This window comes from Tamandua tetradactyla, chromosome 4 (genome assembly GCF_023851605.1).
Source record: "Tamandua tetradactyla isolate mTamTet1 chromosome 4, mTamTet1.pri, whole genome shotgun sequence".
In the NCBI taxonomy this organism is placed as follows: Eukaryota; Metazoa; Chordata; class Mammalia; order Pilosa; family Myrmecophagidae; genus Tamandua; species Tamandua tetradactyla.
Window position 1 is genome coordinate 193,414,332 of NC_135330.1, and position 19,134 is coordinate 193,433,465.

The window sequence follows — 19,134 nt, forward strand, 5'->3', positions numbered from 1 at the left end:
ATCACTCCAGAAAAAGAAACAAAAAGAGAAAAGAGAAAAAAAAAACCCATACAGTCTATACCCCTCTGTCTCATTGTCCACTAGTATTGCCATCTATCCAATTTTTTTTTTAACCCCTTACCCCCTGTCTTAGCTAGGGTTCTCTAGAGAAACAGAATCAGCAGGAGATATCTGTAGATATAAAATTTATAAAAGTGTCTCATGTAACCGTGTAGAGTCCAGGGTCTGTAGGGCAGGCTCCAAACTGGCAACTCCAATGAAAGTCCTCATCGAACTCTCAGGAGAGGCTGGCTGGACATCTGTGGGAATGGAAGAGTCCAGAATCTGTAAGGTAGGATGTGAAGCTGGTGACTCCTATGAAGGGTCTGTACAAACTCCACAGGAGAGGCTCGCTGACTGAAGCAGGAAGGATGACTGTCTATTCTGAGTCCTCCTTGAAAGCCTTCCGGTGATTAAATTAAGCATCATTCATTGCAGAAGACATTCCCCTTAGCTGATTACAAATCAAATGTAATTACAAATGTAATCAGCTGTGGATGCAGCCGATGTAATCATGATTTAAGTCCATAAGATGTCCTCATAGCAACAGGCAGGCCAGTGCTTGCCTGACCAGACAACTGGATACCACTACCTGGCCAAGTTGACACATGAGACTGACCATGACACCCCCCTCCCCATCTTTTACTTACTTTTTGTCGTTATTGTTTTATTTATCTGTTCATACACTGTATAAAGGGAGTGTCAGCCACAAGATTTTCACTATCACATGGTCACACTATAAAAGCCATATCTTTAAGAATCAAGGCTACTGGAATACAGTTCAGTAGTTGCAGGTACTTCCCTCTAGCAGCTCCAGATACCACAGACTAAAAAGGAATAGCTGTTTAATGCATAAGAATAACCTACAACACAACCGCTTGACTCTGTTTGAAATCTCAGCCACTGAAACTTTATTTTGTCTCATTTCTCTCTTCCCCTTTTTGGTCAAGACAACTTTCTCAATCCGATGTTGCTGGGTCCAGGCTGATCCCCAAGAGTCATGTCCCATGTTGTCAGGAAGATATACACCTCTGGGAATCATATCCCACATTGGGGAAGGACAGTGAGTTTACCTGCCGGGTTGGTTTAAAGAGAGTTGCCTCATCTGACCAACCGAAGAGGTTCTCTGGGGGTGACTCTTAGGCATAATTCCAAGTAGGCTTAGCTTCTCCTTTGTAGGCATAAGTTTCCTAAGGGCAAGCCCAAAGATTGAGGGCTCAGCCTAATGAATTGGTTGTCCCTACTGCTTGCTAGAATATCAAAAATTCCCCAAACGGGGAAGTTTAATATTTCTTCCTTTCTCTCCAGTTTCCCAAGGGGACGTTGTAAATACTTTTTAAATTTTCTGCCCAGATTTCTCTGGGATGTATTGGGGGATCACGTTCACATGTACAGACCAACAAGATCTCATGCCCTATTCAAGATTCCATGTTATTATGGTGTTCAAATAAACTGATCATACAAGTTTAATTAGATAATACGTCCCCCAAAATACACATTTTGCACCAAATAAGCATTTCTTACCATAGTCTTACACAGGAGTTGTAGTTTTAAACTACAGATTATGTCATCCTTTAACTTCCCTGTATTCTGATTTGAGGTCATTCATTTTTTGTTTTGTTTTTAAATTTATATATTTTTATTATGAACAAGAAACAAACATTCTTGACATGGTTACAATCAGTGGCTCACAATATCATCACATAGTTGTGTATTCATAACAAGTGATCTTTTTTTGAACATTTGCATCGCTTCAGCAAAAGAAAGAAAAAAGAATAAATTCATACATGCCATACCCCTTACCACTCCCTCTCATTGACCACTAGTATTTCAATCTACTCAATTTATTTTAACCTTTATCCCCCCTATTATTTGTTTATTTCTTGCCCATATTTTTTACTCATCTGTCCATTTGATAGGTAAAAGGAGCATCAGACACAAGATTTTCACAATCACACAGTCACATTGCAAAAGCTATTATCATTATACAGTCATCTTCAAGAAACATGGCTACTGGAACACAGCTGTACAGTTTCAGGTACTTCCCTCTAGCCATTCTAATACACCATAAACTAAAAAGGGGATATCTGTATAATGCCTAAGAAAGACCTCCAGGATAGCCTCTCAACTCTGTTTGAAATCTCTCAGCCACTGACACTTTATTTTGTCTCATTTCTCTCTTCCTCCTTTTGGTGGAGAAATTTTGATGCTGAGTCCCAGCTCATTCTAGGATTTCTGTCCCATGTTGCCAGGGAAGTTTACACCCCTGGGAGTCATGTCCCATATGGATGGGGGAGGGCAGAGAGTTTACTTGCCATGTTTGGAGAGAGAGAGAGGCCACATCTGAGCAACAAAAGAGATTCTTGGGGAGGCGCGGTGACTGAGGTCATTCTTTTAATTTTTGATATGCTAGACTTCAAGGAGTTTTATCAGCTTCAAAATTAAAAACAATTTTCTAAGATAAAAGGAATGATTAATAACAATAGAGAATAATTAGTGCTGAATTTTATAATGGAATGATTCACATTAATTTGCACAATAGAGCTTATTGTCTTTCCTAACAAATGATGATTTTGCTTCTTACTGTAAAATTCAAATCTGTCATTTATAATGTTGCCTGAATTATCTGAACTAACGTCTTCCTGGGGAAGTATGGATTCCGGTAAATCCAAGTGAACTGTTCTTATTGAGCAATGAATCATTGGTGATTAGGTAAGATAGGGGTACACCTATGGATGCCGGTTGATAGGTTAGTCTTTGATGGCCATGATCCAGAGGAATGGCTGATCAGTTTCCACAGTCACTACCCCAGATTCATTGTAGGTATTAGAAGTACTGACCAGCATTCCAAAACCAAGCTCTTGATTTGTGAGGTTCCACTTTAGGCCTCTTGTGGTAGCATGATTGCAAGACTGTCTCACAGGTATAAGTCCACACCAATCACCTTCCTATCCAGTGTTTACATACAACTTGTGCTTTCCTGGTTGGAGCAGGTAGGTGAGAGATTTTTCTTGAATTATTAAAATTGGCTAAGGGGTGATATCAGTTGCTTAAAACAGGGTGCTCACAGATTCCATAATCTGGTCAAAACGTCCACCAAGTCCTCCCAGTGTCACAATCAAATCAACCTGTAGGCCTTTTTCTTTTATCTTTTGGAGCATTTGGAGGCACTTTGTAAAGTCAGTGTAGTCTTGATCAGGAGTTGAAATCAGCTGACTTCAGGCCTAGTAGAATCAACATCTCCACTGATGAATTCAGGCAAAAAACTTTCCCACTCTCCTTATGTGATGTCATATAAGTGGTTGGCACCTCTGTCAGCACAGGCTTTGAAAAGAGCTTTACTCAAAGATGATGAAAACAGTCACCAAACCCTGGTTCAGAATCACAAGGCAGATTTCCAGTGGGAAGCAGGGGTTTCAGCTGGGTAAAGGCATGCTCCATATTGGAATATCTACCCAATGGCAGGTGGAGCACCAGCAATAGTGGCACATGCTGTGAGAGGAAGGGCAATAGACAACTTGGTGCACAGCTGAGGGAGCGCTCTCCATTTTGTAAATCTCTCGATTTACATTTCCTTAGTGACATTGAGCATCTTTTCAGTTGCTTTTCGCTGTTTATGTTTATTGGGGAAATTTCTGTTCAAATCTGTTCTAGTTTGTTAGCTGCCGAAATGCGATATCCCAGAAACAGAATGGCTTTTAAAATGGAGAATTTATTAAGTTGCAAGTCCAGAGTTCTAAAGCTGTGAAAATGTCCCAGCTAAAGCAAGGCTGTAGAAATGTCCAATCTAATGCATCCAGGGAAAGATATCTTGGTTCAAGAAGGCTGATGATGTTCACGGTTTCTCTCTCAACTGGAAAGGCACATGGCAAGCATGGCAGCATCTGCTAGCTTTCTCTCCAGGCTTCTTATTTCTTGAAGTTCCCCTAGGGGCATTTTCCCTCTTTATCTCAAAGGTTGTGCAGGCTCTCAGGTCATTCATTTTTAACATTGACATCTGTTCTAGTTTGCTAGCTGCCAGAATGCAATATACGAAACAGAATAGCTTTTAAAAAGGGGAATTTAATGAGTTCCTAGTTTACAGTTCTAAGGCCGAGAAAATGTCCCAGTTGGAACAAGTCTATAGAAATGTCCAATCAAAGGCATCCAGAGAAAGATACCTTGGTTCAAGAGTGCCGATGAAGTTCAAGGTTTCTCTCTCATCTAGAAGGCACATGCCAAACACAGTCAAGGCTTCTGTCTCAGCTGGAAGGGCACATGGCAAACACGGCATCATCTGCCACCTTTCTCTTCTGGCTTCCAGTTTCATGAAGCTCTCCGGGAGGCGTTTCCTTCTTCGTCTCCAAAGATCGCTGGCTGGTGGACTCTGCTTCGCGGTGGTGCAGCATTCTCTGCTCTCTCTGAATCTCTTTCTCCAAAATATTTCCCCTTTTATAGGACTCCGGTAAATCAGTCAAGACCCACCCAGATGGGTGGAGATATGTCATCACCTAATCTAATTTAACAACCACTCTTGACTAAATTACATCACCCAGGGAGATGATCCAATCACAGTTTCAAACATACAGTATTGAACAGGAATTATTCTACTTTTATGAAATGGGATTTTGATTAAAACATGGCTTTTCTAGGGGGCATACTTTCTTTCAAACCAGCACAACATCCTTTGACACAATATTTCGTTTTTTAGACACTTGAACTAGAACTCTTGAAACACAAGAATTCAAGATACATGTATAAAGTTATTTATTGCAGCAGAATCCAAGTAGTGAAAAGTTGGTAGCAATACAATTCCCATCCTTAAAGTGGGATACTGCTACAATTAGAAAGAACAAGAGAACTTTATACAAACCAGTAAGAAAAGATGTGTGATATATTACTAAATATGTGTTTAATGTACTATTTTAACAAATATGTAAGAAGAAAAGAGAAATATATACCTAGTTGTTAATAGTAATTTCTGTGATTATATGATAGGGGACTTTCATGTCCTTGTTTATAAATATATATGTATCTATCTATATCTTATGTCTTTCATAGTCAGAAATTTCATAGTCAAAATTTCACTGACAAAAAAAAAAAATTGAATCAAGAAAGCAAACAAAACAACAACAACACCAAAAAAGACAAACCTGAATCCAATCCTACATATTTGCATCAGAGAAAGCTGGTTTTAGAAACAAATATTCTCTCCATTATTAATTTCCAGTCTGTATTGAGAAAGCAATTAATAACAGTGGAAGACTTTTCAAAACATTTTTTGTTCTCCTGCAACTTTGGTTGTATTGGGAATGAAGAAGTTATCTTGGCACAGATTCCAAACTAAAACTGTCTTTTGTAGAAGACAGTTTTTCAGTATTCAAATGGACAATACTAAATTGCATTCCCCAAGAACCCAATTTATTTAGTTGCTCATGGGTATATTTATAGCTAGTTCATTTTGTAAGGCCTAGGATTGTAGTTTTCAAAACCAGGTTAACTTTATAGCAGATACTTGGCAAATCTTACCAGATCTTTTAGTTGAGGAAAGCAAGTGATAAATGTGTATCTTAAAATTTTTCAGATCAAGATAGTTGTGCTGGTTTGAAATGATATGTGTACTTTAGAAAAGCTGTGTTTTAATCCTAATCCCATTTTGTAAAGGCAACCGTTTCTTCTAATCTCTATTCAGCATTGCATGCTTGAAACTGTAATTAGATTATCTCCCCGGAGATGTGATTCAATCAAGAGTGGTTGTTAAGCTGGATGAGCTAGAGGCATGTCTCCACCCATTTGGGTGGGTCTTGATTAGTTTCTGAAGTCCTATAAAAGAAGAAACATTTTGGAGAATGAGAGAGATTCAGAGATAGCAGAGTCCACCAGCCAGCAGGCCTTTGGAGATGAAGAAGGAAAATGCCTCCTGGGGAGCTTCATGAAACAGGAAGCCAGGAGAGGAAGCTCTCAGATGACACCATGTTCACCATGTGCCCTTTCAGATGAGAGAGGAGCCCTGACTGTGCCATGTGGCCTTCCACTTGAGAGAGAAACGCTAATCTTTGTCGGCCTTCTTGAGGTGTCTTTCCCTGGATGCCTTAGATGGGACGTTTCTATAGACTTCTTTTAATTGGGACATTTTCTCGGCCTTAGAACTGTACATAGCAACTTATTAAATTCCTGTTTTTAAAGGCCGTTCATTTCTGATATATTGCATTCCGGCAGCTAGCAAACTAGAACAATACTATATTGTAGAAAATACTTGTTATATACAAGTCTTAGTCAGCTGCTTTTTAAGTCACTTGATAGATCTGAATTGCTGTTTCGGGATTTTTTGTTTTTTCGTAGTGCTGTAGACATTGCCATGGCTCCTCAGGATAAAGAAATGACAACCCCATAAGAGCCTGTATGCCGGGTAAACTTTGCAGATTTTAAAGCAATGTCTGCTTTCCTCTCTGGAGGCCTGATTTTCTCATATTTTATGCCAATGACTCACACTTTAGTAAATGACTATATGTATACTATGTGCACTGAGTAGAGCACTTAATTTAGTTATCGTATATTTATTGAACACTTCTGTGCCAGATGTCAAATATTGGGGAATTCAAAAATACATCAAACATGGTCCTTTTATGAATACATAATCTAGTGAATGAGTTCAGAATACATGCATTTAACAAACTCTGTTCAAGGATATTTTCAAAGATTTTGAGAGGTGATGTTTGAACTGTTTTTTGAAAGAAATATGAGACATACGTACCAGAAAAGAAGGGCGTTAGAAGCAGAGAAGAGTAAGGACACAAAAGTTTTGAAGGTACATGCTTTTTTTCTCCCTCTATCAAATAACACTGATTATATTTTGAGAAGGATTAATAGCCAGTGAACTCACTAATCATGCAAAAAGTTTATGTCCTCCCATTTTGACAGATAAGCATACATTCTCTGAGCACTAAGCTGGTATTCACACATGTATTTTTACTGAAAGAGAAAATTTCAATTAATGATTATAATGGGAATTTAATTATTTAATGCAGCAACTATTTTAATGTCACGAGTAAAACCTATGCAGTTATATCAGAAAACCAGGATTATATTCAGTGGATATGTATTAATAATCTATACTTTACATTATATCATAAAAGGAATTGAATATAAAATTTCCCTTAACTTTTGGTCGCTTTAAAATATTATGGTGCAGATTACCAGAGAAACAAACAAAAAACTATAAAAGCAGATTAAAAAAAAAATTTTTTTTTACATGGGCAGGCACCGGGAATCGAACCTGGGTCCTCTGGCATGGCAGGCAAGCATTCTTGCCTGCTGAGCCACCGTGGCCCGCCCAAAGCAGATTTTAAATATTTGTGCTATAGTGGTAAAAAATGGAATATGATTTTGAAATTTTCATACCAGGCTGAAGGTTTAGAACATCAAACTGGCCCCAGTCTGTCAAAATTGACAGATAAATATTTACAATGACTAGGTAAGGTTTAATTACAATGATACTGGAGGACTAGTCCCTCCTATCAAAAATCCTTTGGGGATTAATTTTCAGTGTAAACATATCTTTGTAAATACCGTGTTATATAAACATGGAAATATACCTAGAATCAGGATAGGAGTGAAAAATAACACACTAGTCAATATTATCTGGCCTGTCAGCATAAAGCCTCTGGCTCTAAAACACCCAACACTGTCTTCCTCTTCATATGAAACTAAATTAAAAAGAATTGAATGACTTTACCTTACTGCTTGGCATTCTATAGAGATCATCTTACACTTCATATCAAGGCAGGACTCAAGCTTTGTTAACCTCCTTCTTGAGAATATAATTAACAGAGCATTGCATTTATAAACAGATAAGGCAACCCAGAATGCTGAACACACTTTTCAAACAGATGCACACTTTTTTTCAAATCGTTACTTTTATGTGCCATGTTATTCTTGAAACTTATGTGGCTACCAATAAGGAAGGAATAGGGAAGCTGTGAACATGTCTTGTACTTGTCATCAAGGCTAAAGTGCAAATCTCCATAACTCTGGTATTTTAAGAGGCTGAAACATCAACCACATGTAATTAAGGAACTGAAGTGACAGTAGAATAATACCAAAAATAAATAAATAAATAATAGATCTCTTTAAATACATAATTGAAGACTATATAAGACCAATTAAATGTTTCTTTCATCAGTAAAATCTGGAAACAAATGTTTGGATGCTCTTCCTCCAGACCTGAAATTCCAAAATTACAAGAAAAAAAGAAAACAAAGCAAAACAACATTGACAATGGACATACGTTCATAAAGAATCTCTTATTAAAATAAGATATTATAAAGGAAAATACCAAGAAATTAATAATCCTATGAGAATTGTTTTTAAGCTTGGTATTCATGAAGATACTATAGTTTATATAGAAATTATAAATCCACAAGACTTGGGGAAAAAAATGTCAAAATATTTAATATTCTGTCACCTTAAAGTTTGAGGGCAGAGGAAGAAGGATGGCCAACTGAGTTTTCACTTAAGAATAAAGAATTATGAAAAATTCCTGAGTTAAAAAAGGGTTCTAAATGGAACCATACTCTGAAAACACATATTCAGATCCTTTTTTTTAAAAGGAAAGTTAAAGTACTGAATAATTGCAGTCCCTTCCATAAAGGAAATCTTAAATTAAGAGGAAAAGATTCAATTGTGTAAACTACTCTGGCTCAGAAGGAAAACTGAACAACATATCCACAATTCTGTCCACAAAAGTAATTATAGTACATCTTTTTTTATTGTTAAATATATTTGTATACAAAGCAAAGAGAGAAAAAGCAATGGGTTTCAAAGCACACTTCAACAGGTACTTACAGAACAGATTCAGAGTTTGTTACCATTCCACTATTTCAGATTTTTCCTTCTAGTTGTTCCAAAACACTGGAGGCTAGAAGAATTTTGTGTGTGTGTGTGTGAAAAATAACGTATATACAAAAAAACACTAAAAAGTTCAAATCACATCACAACAGTTAGTTGTAGAACAGATTTCAGAGTTTGATATGGGTTGCAGTTCCACAATTTTAGATTTTCAATTCTGTCTGCTCTAAGATACACTGGAGACTAAAAGAAATATCAATATAATGATTCAGAAATCATATTTATTTGTTAAGCCCTACTTTATTTGTTATAACTCCACCATCACCTTCTAACTTTCTCCCATTCTTTAGGGGTATTTGGGTTATGCCCATTCTAACTTTTTCATGTAGGAAGGGGCTGTTGATAATGTGGGAGAGGGGGATGGAACTTTGTTGTTCTAGAGAGGCTGACCCCTCTGCATTTCAGGACTTACCTGGTCTAGGGACCCTCTGGAGGTTGTAGGTTTCTGGAAAGTTACCCTAGCGTATAGAATTTTTGTAGAATCTTTTTTTTTTTAACGTTATTTTATTTATTTGTTTTTTATTAGAACTATATGCTTTATTGTATTTTTTTCTTTTGCTAATTCTTTAAGGTTATGAAACCAGAAGTGTAGGTTTAGTAGGTTACTAATTTATCCCAGTGTCTTGAATGGTCAGCCGTCCTTGCCAGCCAAGCTGAGCACATTATCTACAAGGAAATGACCAGGGGTTCTACAGTCTTCAAAAAACTACTGCTGAGAATTGAGGTCCCTATATTCTTTTTTTTTTGATGGTTTGGTAGACAGCCCTTCCATTTGGCTTTTTATGTTTTATTTTTTATTGAATAGTATATATACAAAGCAGAGAAATAGTTTTCAAAGCACTCTTCAACAGTTGGTTCGACAAATCCCAGAGTTTGTCATGGGCTACCATATGATCCTCTCCTACTTTTCCTTCTAGCTGCTGCAGAATATAGGAGACTAGAGGGCTTAAATACTTTATCATCACAATCAACTTTTTTTTTCCCTTCTTTTTCTGTGAACAATAACATGTACAAAAAAGCTATAAATTCCCAAGCACAACACCATGATTAGTTATAGAACATATTTCAGACTTTGACATGTGTTCAAGTTTGCTAGCTGCTGGAATGCAATATACCAGAAACCGAATGGCTTTTAAAAAGAGAAATTTAATAAGTTTCTAATTTACAGTTCCAAGGCTGAGAAATTGTCCTGACCCAATTAAAGCAAGTCTATAGAAATGTCCAATCTAAGGCATCCAGGGATAGATACTTTGGTTCAAGAAGGCCAGTGAAGTTCAGGGTTTCTTTCTCAAGTGGAAGGGCACATGACGAACACGGTCAGGGTTCCTCTCTCATCTGGAAGGGCACATGGCGAACACGGCATCATCTGCTAGCTTCTTCTCCTGGCTTCCTGTTCCATGAAGCTCCCTGGGAGGCATTTTCCTTCTTCCGTCTCCAAAGGTCACTGGCTCGTGGACTCTCTGCTTTGTGCTGCTGCTCTTTCTGAATCTCCCATTCTCCAAAATGTTTCCTCTTTTATAGGACTCCAATAAAGCAATCAAGATCCACCCATATGGGTGGAGACATGTTGTCACCTAATCCAGTTTAACAGCCACTCTTGACTAAATCACATCATCCAGGAAGATGATCTGATTACAGTTTCAAACATACAATATAGAATAGGCATTATTCTACTTTTATGAAATGGGATTTTGATTAAAACATGGCTTTTCTAGGAGGCATACTTCCTTTCAAACCAGCACGACATGGGTTACAATTTCACAATTTTAGGGTTTTACTTCTAGCTGCTCTAAACTACTGGAGACTAAAAAGGATAACCAATTTATGATTCAGCATTCATATTCATTTAATAAGTCTTATCTTCTGAGTATAATTCCACCATCACCTTTGATCTTTCCATACCTCTCTTTGGGGTTTTTTGAGCTATGGCAATTCTAAATTTTTGCTATTAGAAGGGTCTGTCACTAATATGGGATAGGGAGATGGAACTATCTGATGTTCTGGAGAGGCTGGGCTAGATTTCAGGGCTTATCTTGACGAGGGACCTATCTGGAGGTTGTAGGTTTCTGAAAAGTTACTCTAGTACCTGGAACCCTTGTGGAATCTTATATATTGCCCTAGGTGTTCTTTAGGATTGGCTGGAATGGTCCTGGTTGGGGGGTTGGCAGGTTATGATAGGTAGCAAAGTCTACCTGAAGCTTGCATAAGAGCAACCTCCAGAGTAGCCTCTCGACTCCATTTGAACTCTCTCTGCCACTGAAACTTTATTAATTCCATTTCTCTTCCCTCCTTTTGGTCAGTATGTAATAGTTGATCCTATGGTGCTAGGTCTGGATTCATACCTGGGATTCATCTCCCACTCTGCCAGGGAGACTTCCACCCCTGGATGTCATGTCCCACGTAGAGGGGAGGGCAGTGATTTCACTTGCAGAGTTGTGCTTAGAGATACTGAGCCTCAAGATCGAGGTGTGGCTGATTATTTGGCTATCCTAACGTTTGACACAGTTATCAGGGGATTCCCTGATGGAAAGGTTTAATAGTTCCATAGTCTTTCTTCCCTCTCTCAGGGGATTTTGCCAATACTTTTTGATTATTTGATTAATATACTCCAGGATGTTTCCAGATATTGCAATAATCTATACAGGATTAAAGGAACTCTTTCTCATTCTGTGCTCCTGTGTTTCAGTTGTTCAAATGAGCTATGATTAGACTATTCACTACAGAAAATTTCAGTTCCAGATCAAATAAACCTTTCTTCCATTGTTCTCAAATTGTATGTGTGGTTCTAAAATATAGACACTGTCTTCCTTACCCTTGTATTCTGAATTACTCTAACCCTCACCTGTTCAACTTCGTTCTTATCTCTAAATATCAGCTTATGTTTATATAAAACAGCCTCTCAAAACCAGAAATAATGATCACTACTCTGGACTTAATGTGTCTACTCTAAAACTTACAGTCGACACCCTGTTTTCTTTTAAGCATTTTCTAAAGGTGACCATACCATTGTTTTTTTTGTTTGTTTGTTTCTGGCTTATTTTGTCTCATCAAATGTCCTACATGTTCGTCACATCGTTGTATACCTCACAACATTGTTCCTTTTTGTAGCAGCACGATCTTCGTTCATAAGTATACACCATCATTCACCAATCTACTTCTCTGTCAGTGCATCCTTCTGCCATCTGCATTCATTGGGCATCATGTACAGGGCCCAAAGTCCACAGTCCATCAATATTCTCAATTTTAGATAATTTCACTGATCCCAAAGAGACAGAAAAACCAATTAACACACCCTCACCAAATAGGAAATCTAAACCTCCTCTTAACCCTTGTCCCTCACCCCGTTATTTACCTCTGCTGTTGCTGTGATAGTGCTGATGGTTTCCTTCTGAACATAGCTCATAGCTTGCAATAGCAGTTTTCCTCCTGTACCCTGGACTTAAACACTCTTTATTCAAGAATCATTTCTTTGTAGTAATTCTTACGAGAACGTATTCATATTTCTAATGTGAGTCAGTTGGACACATAATTCTATACAACCCCTTTCACTTTTGTTCATCTTCAATATGATAATATTACTTCTAGACCTGCTAGAGAATCACCTTCACTCCTATCTATTCCTTTACATTGGAGTTCAAGTTCAATAGTTAACAGTTCACCCATCTCTTGCTTCTATGTATCTCTAAACCTCAATCTTCTATATTAGAAGCCTCTGATTATACCTTTATGCTGATCATAAAAGTGGACTCAGGTAGTATCTATCCTTTTGTGTCTGGCAAACTTCACTCAGCACTACTTCCTCAAGGCTCATCCATTTTTTCATGACTTCAGAATGTCATTTTGTCTTACTGCTGCATAATATTCCATAATATGTATGTATATTGATCCAATCATCTGTTGATGGGCATTTTTTGGCGATTGTGAATAATGGTGCTTTGAACATCAGTGTGCAAATGTCTGTCTGTGTCGTTGCTTTCAGCTCTTCTAGGTATATACCAAATAATGCTATTACTGGGTCATAGGGCAATTCGATACCCAGTTTCCTAAGGAACCACCAAATAGTCTTCCATAGTGGCTGCACATTTTACATTCCCATCAGCAGTGTCTAAGTGTCCCAGTTTCTCCACATTCTCTCCAACATTTATAGTTCCCTGTTTGTTTAATAGCAGCCATTCTTATAGGTGTGAGGTGGTATCTCACTGTAGTCTTGATCTGAATTTTCTTTATAGCCACTGAAAATGAGAATCTCTTCATGTGCTTTTGAGCCGTCTGTATTTGCTTTTCAGAAGAATGCCTAGTTATATCTTTAGCCATTTTATAATTGGATTGTTTGTTCTTTTGTTGTTGAGTTGTATGATTTCTTTGTAGATATAGGTAATCAAATGCTTTTTCATCATCAGTTGAGAAGATCATGTGATTTTTCCCTTTTGATTTGTTAATGTGCTGTATTACATTAATTGATTTTCTTGCGTTGAACCATTCTTACATACCTGGTATAAACCCCACTTGGTCAGGGTGTATAATTCTTTTAATGTGCTGTTGGATTTGATTTGCCAATATTTTATTGAGAATTTTTGCAGGTATGTTCATTAGGGAGATTGGCCTGTAGTTTTTCTTTCTTTCAGCATCATTACCCGGTTTTTGTTTTAAAATGGTATTTGCTTCGTAAAATGAGTTAGGTAGAGTTTGTTTTTCCTCCTTTTTTGGAAAAGTTTGAGCAGAATTGGTATTAGTTCTTTCTGGAATGTTTGATAAAATTCACCTGTGAAGCCATCTGGCCCTAGACTTTTCTTTGTAAGGAGATTTTTGATGACTGATTGAATTTCTTTACTTGTGATTGGTTTGTTGAGATCTTCTATTTCTTCCTGAGTCAATGTAGCTTGTTTGTGTGTGTTGAAGAATTTGTCCATTTCATCTAAGTTATCTAATTTGTTGGCATATAGTTGTCCGTAGTATCCTCTTATGATTTATTTTATTTCTTCAGGGCCTGTGGTAATGCACCTCTTCTCATTTCTCATTTTGTTTATTTGCATCTTCTCTCTTTTTTTTCTTTGTCTGTGTTGCTAGTGGCCCATGAATTTTATTGATTTTCTCAAAGAACCAACTTTTGATTTTATTCTTTCTATTGTTCTTTTGTTCTCCCATTCATATATCTCTACTTTAATCTTTGTTATTTCTCTTCTCCTATTTGTTTTGGGGTTAGTTAGCTGTTCTTTCTCAAGTTCTTCAAGTTTTGATTGTTAAGTCCTCGATTTTTGCTCTTCTAGTAGGCATTTAAGGCAATAAATTTGCCTCTCAGCAAAGCCTTTGCTGCATCCCTTAAGTTCTGATAAGTTGTATTCTCATTTTCATTCATCTCCAGATAGCTACAAATTTCCCTAGCAATTTCTTCTTTGACCTCCTGGCTGTTTCAGAGCGTATTATTTAATCTCCATATATATATGTGAATGTTCTTGTTCTTTGGTGGTTATTGAGATCCAGCTTCATCCCATTGTGATCAGAGAAAGTACTTTGAATAATTTCAGTGTTCTTAAATTTATAAAGATCTGTTTTGTGTCCCAGCATGTGATCCATCCTGGAAAATGTTCCGTGAGCACTAGAGAAGAATATATAACCTTGTGCCTTGGGGTACAATAACATTTATATGTCTGTTAGGTCTAATTCATTTATGAAGTTATTAAACTTCTCTATTTCCTTGTTGATCTTCTGTGTGGTTGTTCTTTCTATAGAGGAGAGTCGTGCACTGAAGTCTCCTACTATTATTGGTGAAACATCTGTTGCTCTCTTCAGTTTTTCCAGTGTCTGTCTCATATACTTTGGAGCTCCTTGATTGGGAGCATAAACATTTATGATTGTTATATCTTCTTCATGAATTGACCCTTATTTAGTATATAGTCCTTTTAGTCTCTTATGATGTCTTTACATTTAAAGTCTATTTTGTTTGATATTAGAATAGCTACTCCTGCTTCCTTTTGGTTACAACTTGCATGGAATATCTTTTTCCATCCTTTGACTTTCAGTCAATTTGTATCCTTGTGTCTAAGTTGAGTCTCTTGTAAGTAGCATATAGCTGGATTATGTTTCTTAATCCTTTCTGCCACTGTGCATCTTTTAATTGGTAAGTTTAGTCCGATGACATTCAAAGTTATTACTGAAAAGGTGTTTCTTGATTCCACCGTCTTATCTTTTTTATTTTATTTGTCATATCTGTATATTCTTTTCCCTCTTTCTTTTTGTATTCTTTAAATTATTCTTAGTGGTAATTTAAAAGGCACTTCAATTCTGTGCCCTCCTCCAGATCTCACTCTCCTGTCCTTTTTTTTTTTTCCAGCTGGCAGAACTCCTTTTAGTATTTCTTCTAAGACTGGTCTCTTGTTGACAGATTCTGTCAGAACTTCTTTGTCTGTGAAAACTTTAGTCTCTCCCTCAATTTTGAAGGACAGTGTGGCTGGGTACAGAATTCTCGGCTGGAAGTCTTTCTCTTTCAGGATCTTGAATATATCATACCACTGCCGTCGCACCTCCAGGTGCTAGTTGAGTAGTCTGAACTCCGTCTTATTTGATTTCCCTTACATGGAGTAGATTTTTTCTCTTGCCCCTTTCAGGATTTTCTGCTTGTCTTTCACATTTGACAGAGTGATTAGTATGTGACTCGGGGAAGGCCTATTTGGATTTATTCTGTTTGGAGTTTGTTGGGCTTCTTTGACTTGTATACATATTCATGTCCTTTATGAGGGTTGGGAAGTTTTCCCCCATTATATCCTCAACTACTCTTCCTAGTTCTTTACTCCTTTCCTCTACTTCTGGGTCACCAATGATTCTTATATTTGAGTCCTTGTTTTGTCTGTCATTTCCCTGAGTCTCCATTCATTTTTTTCCCTGTTTTTTTTTGCCATTTGCTGTTTTATGTCTTCAAAGTCAATTATCCTGTCCTTTATATCATTTATTCTGTCTTCTGTCTCTTCAAATCTGGTGTTGTGTGTCTCTGTGTATGTTTTTTATTTGGTCAGCAGAGTCTTTAATGTTTGTATTTTCTATTTATTCTTTCAAATTCCTCTTTGTGCTCTTGTACTGTCTTCTTGATCTCCTTTATGTCATTTACTATCCCACTTATTAAGTAGAGTTGTATGAACATCTTTGATTAGTTGTTCCAACATCTGTCTTTCCTCTTTGGTCATTAGTTAGGGCTGTGTCTGTCTGCATTGTGACATGCCTAGTGATCTTCTGCTGTCTTCATCACATGTAAATATCTTGATTTACTTTGGGAGTTGATTTCTTTTAGTAGTCTATGGCCTCGTGTTTGTGGGATGGTTCTACAGCAGGGAGCAGTGTATGGTGTGGAGCACTCAGTGGGGTGATTTGTTTCAGCGCAGGTTGGGGATGTTTTGCTGATGCTTGTGAACATCAGCTGTGCAGGTGCAACTTTCTGGGGGGTATGCACTCGTCTAAGGCACGGGGCCCTTTAAGTTCATGTTTAGAGCTGTCGCAGCAAATTGGTGTTATACCTTTGTGGATTGGTGGCAAATGTTACCCAGCTGTGCAGGTCGGTACTTTCTCAGAGCTGGGAAGTGAGACTGAGGGCTGTGTGCATATCGCGGTTCTTGGACTGTTGTAAAGTGGGGTTCCCAGAGCTGAATGATGTGATTGGGGTCTTGCGCCCGCGCGTGGGCCTGGGAGTGATGTAAAGGGATGCGCTGAGCTCAGGGAGGGTGGGGTGAGGCTGTGTGACACTGGGCCAGGTGTGGGCGTGGTCTAAATATGGAGGTTAGCGCCCCCAACTTTTATGCCCTGGCAACAGCCTGCAGGGTGCAGGGAGAGGTAGTGCTTGGAAGATGTGCAGGAAAGGTGGTTTGGGCTGTGCTTGCGGGGGTGGAGTGGGACAGGTACGTGCACTGGAGTCTGCTGGGGTGGGGACTCTGGAGCGTGGGGAATGGAAGCAGATGACGGGGATCCGGTGCGTGGGGTGTGGTGTGAGTCTCAGGTCACGGGGCTGTGCTTGTGAGGGTAGTGCTCCCAAGGAAGGCAGCCTGGCTTGCTTCCTAGTCCTGTGCACCAGAGGTTTGTGCACTCCGGCGGGCTCTGCGGCTCTACACCTGTGCACCTCTGCCCCAGGCTCCAGGCTTCTGCCTCTCAGTTCATTGGCCTCCGCCACCAGAGCTGCTGCATGTTGTGCAGAAGGCTCTCCCAGGTCCGCCACACTCCCGAATCACCACTTCAGTCGCTGTCCTGTCCCCTGTCCGACCTTTCTGTGGAGCAGGGCTAATCTTGAGCCCCTCTAGTCAGCCATCTTTCTGGAAGTCCTCTATAGTACATCTTTAATTTTAAAGAAATAGGCTTTTAAAAAGTTCATTCTCAGAATTGTTTTTAGTAAAAGCTTTTATTTGCTCTTTTATGGGTATATAATAAAGTTCCATGGCTTTGTTCACTTTCTAGTATTTCCTACTGACCAGTTCCAAAGAAAAGGAGCCATGTAATACAATAAACTGGCCATTGGATGTTGCTATATAAATAGTATACTGCTTCTCAGTGGCTGTTATCAAGGTTCATCTGGTTTCCTTCTCCTTTGCCTTGAAGTTCTTCTGAAGCCAACCTCAGCCAAATATTTGGATAAGTAATCAATAGTGAAGTTGCCTGAATCTTTATGTAACTTGTTGCACTATCATCTTTTTCCATAAATGAAGCCTCAATACATAAATGTGGAATGAAGCCTCAATACTGATTCAGATTTACTAGTATGACTGCATCATTTGACACTGCTGCATTGTTATTTTCAATGTCAAGCCCAAATATTTTGGACTGTTTGTTGCTAGGTCCTGGTTCCTGATTGCTGTATGTGGATGCATTACTACAGTGAGAACCGTTACCATTATTGCCTGCTCCGTTACCATTTTCAGTATGTGGTGTCTTGCCTCACTGTAATCTGTTCATGATCTGTGTCTTCCTCAATGCTGTGACCTGAGTGGTTGCTGATTATTGTGCTTCTTGCTCTGGCTAATACTCTCTCCTTATGAGTTTCATATTCATCATGACTTGGATAAATTTTGCTGATGAGTGCATCAAAATCTGAGTCTGTCCTTAGTGATCTTTTGGAAACTAGCTTTTTCTGACAGGTAGAATGTTCTTTGTTGTAACTTCTGAGGGCTGTAATCGTGCATTCTGCATAAAAGCGATGTAAATACTCCTTTGTAGTCATGTTATTCTTCAACATATCCAAACAAATTTGGCACATTAATTCACTGTGTAGACTTTGAGGTGAATCCACAATTTCTAGGCCATTGTTATTGCCACCTGAAGTCTTTGATGTAGTTCATATAAACTGTGTTCCCCTGTTTTGCTTAACGATTGAGTGCCATTTGTTTTCAGCCTGAGACATTGTGGTTCCTGTCCCAGTTTGGGGTCCTTCTGGCTCATGGCCAGAGTGAGACTCATGTTCAGGCCATTGCACAATATGGTGAGCTGAAATGCATGGTTTTGTTTTATAGTCATCTGATGTGGCAAGAGAATACGCTGTGTTATGGGGAGTGGTGCCAGGTGGTGGATTGCAGCCAGATTGCTAAACCTTTGTAGTTTTTGCTACTGAGTGATAAAAGATCTGTGGAAAGATAATTGTCTCAGTTATTTGGGCTTTCAAGAATGGAGATAGGAAACCATTTGGAGCAGTCTTATGATAGTGTAAGACAGAACTTGACTTAGGGCAGTGGAAATTAAATATAAGGGAGTAACTTTTGAAAAAGATTTGGTGAAGCAACTGCTTTGGGGGATGGGGATGAGGGATGGAAAGGAGCCAATGATAACTGAATTTTTAGGTTAAAAATACTTGCCACGCTTCTAGTTGTAGACATTTAATATGCGATTGGAAAGATGGGTCTGGCCTTTAGGATCGTCTAAAAAGTATATGGAGCAGTGGTTAAGAGTTGGACTTTGAAGTGAGACTGTTCTGGTTTCAAATTCTGTCTGTGGCATTGTCAGTAAAATAGGCAGTAAAGATACATATCTTAAAGGTTCATTGTTGAGGTTGTGCATATAAAGCAATCAATACAATGGCTACTGTTATTGTTTGTTATTTAGCTATCTAGGCAAACCAGTAATGAATGTTTTGAAGCAAAAGGATGAGGTCAGGAGGAAATGATGATTTAGTTAAGATCACTGAGAAGCTAAGCACTTGAGCTCTTTATGGATTTATTATAAGTAGGCTATGATTTAATATTA

The 19,134-nt window shown here is 38.3% G+C and overlaps 1 protein-coding gene and 2 pseudogenes across 4 annotated transcripts in view; 1 reads left to right on the forward strand and 2 right to left on the reverse strand.

Moving 5' to 3' along the window:
• Positions 1-19,134, forward strand: part of PAN3 (poly(A) specific ribonuclease subunit PAN3) — a 212,657-nt gene that overhangs the window by 50,704 nt on the left and 142,819 nt on the right. The window lies entirely within an intron of this gene.
• LOC143681687 (thiamine pyrophosphokinase 1 pseudogene) lies at positions 2,790-3,480 on the reverse strand (annotated as a pseudogene).
• Positions 17,247-18,354, reverse strand: LOC143679674 (E3 ubiquitin-protein ligase RING2 pseudogene; annotated as a pseudogene).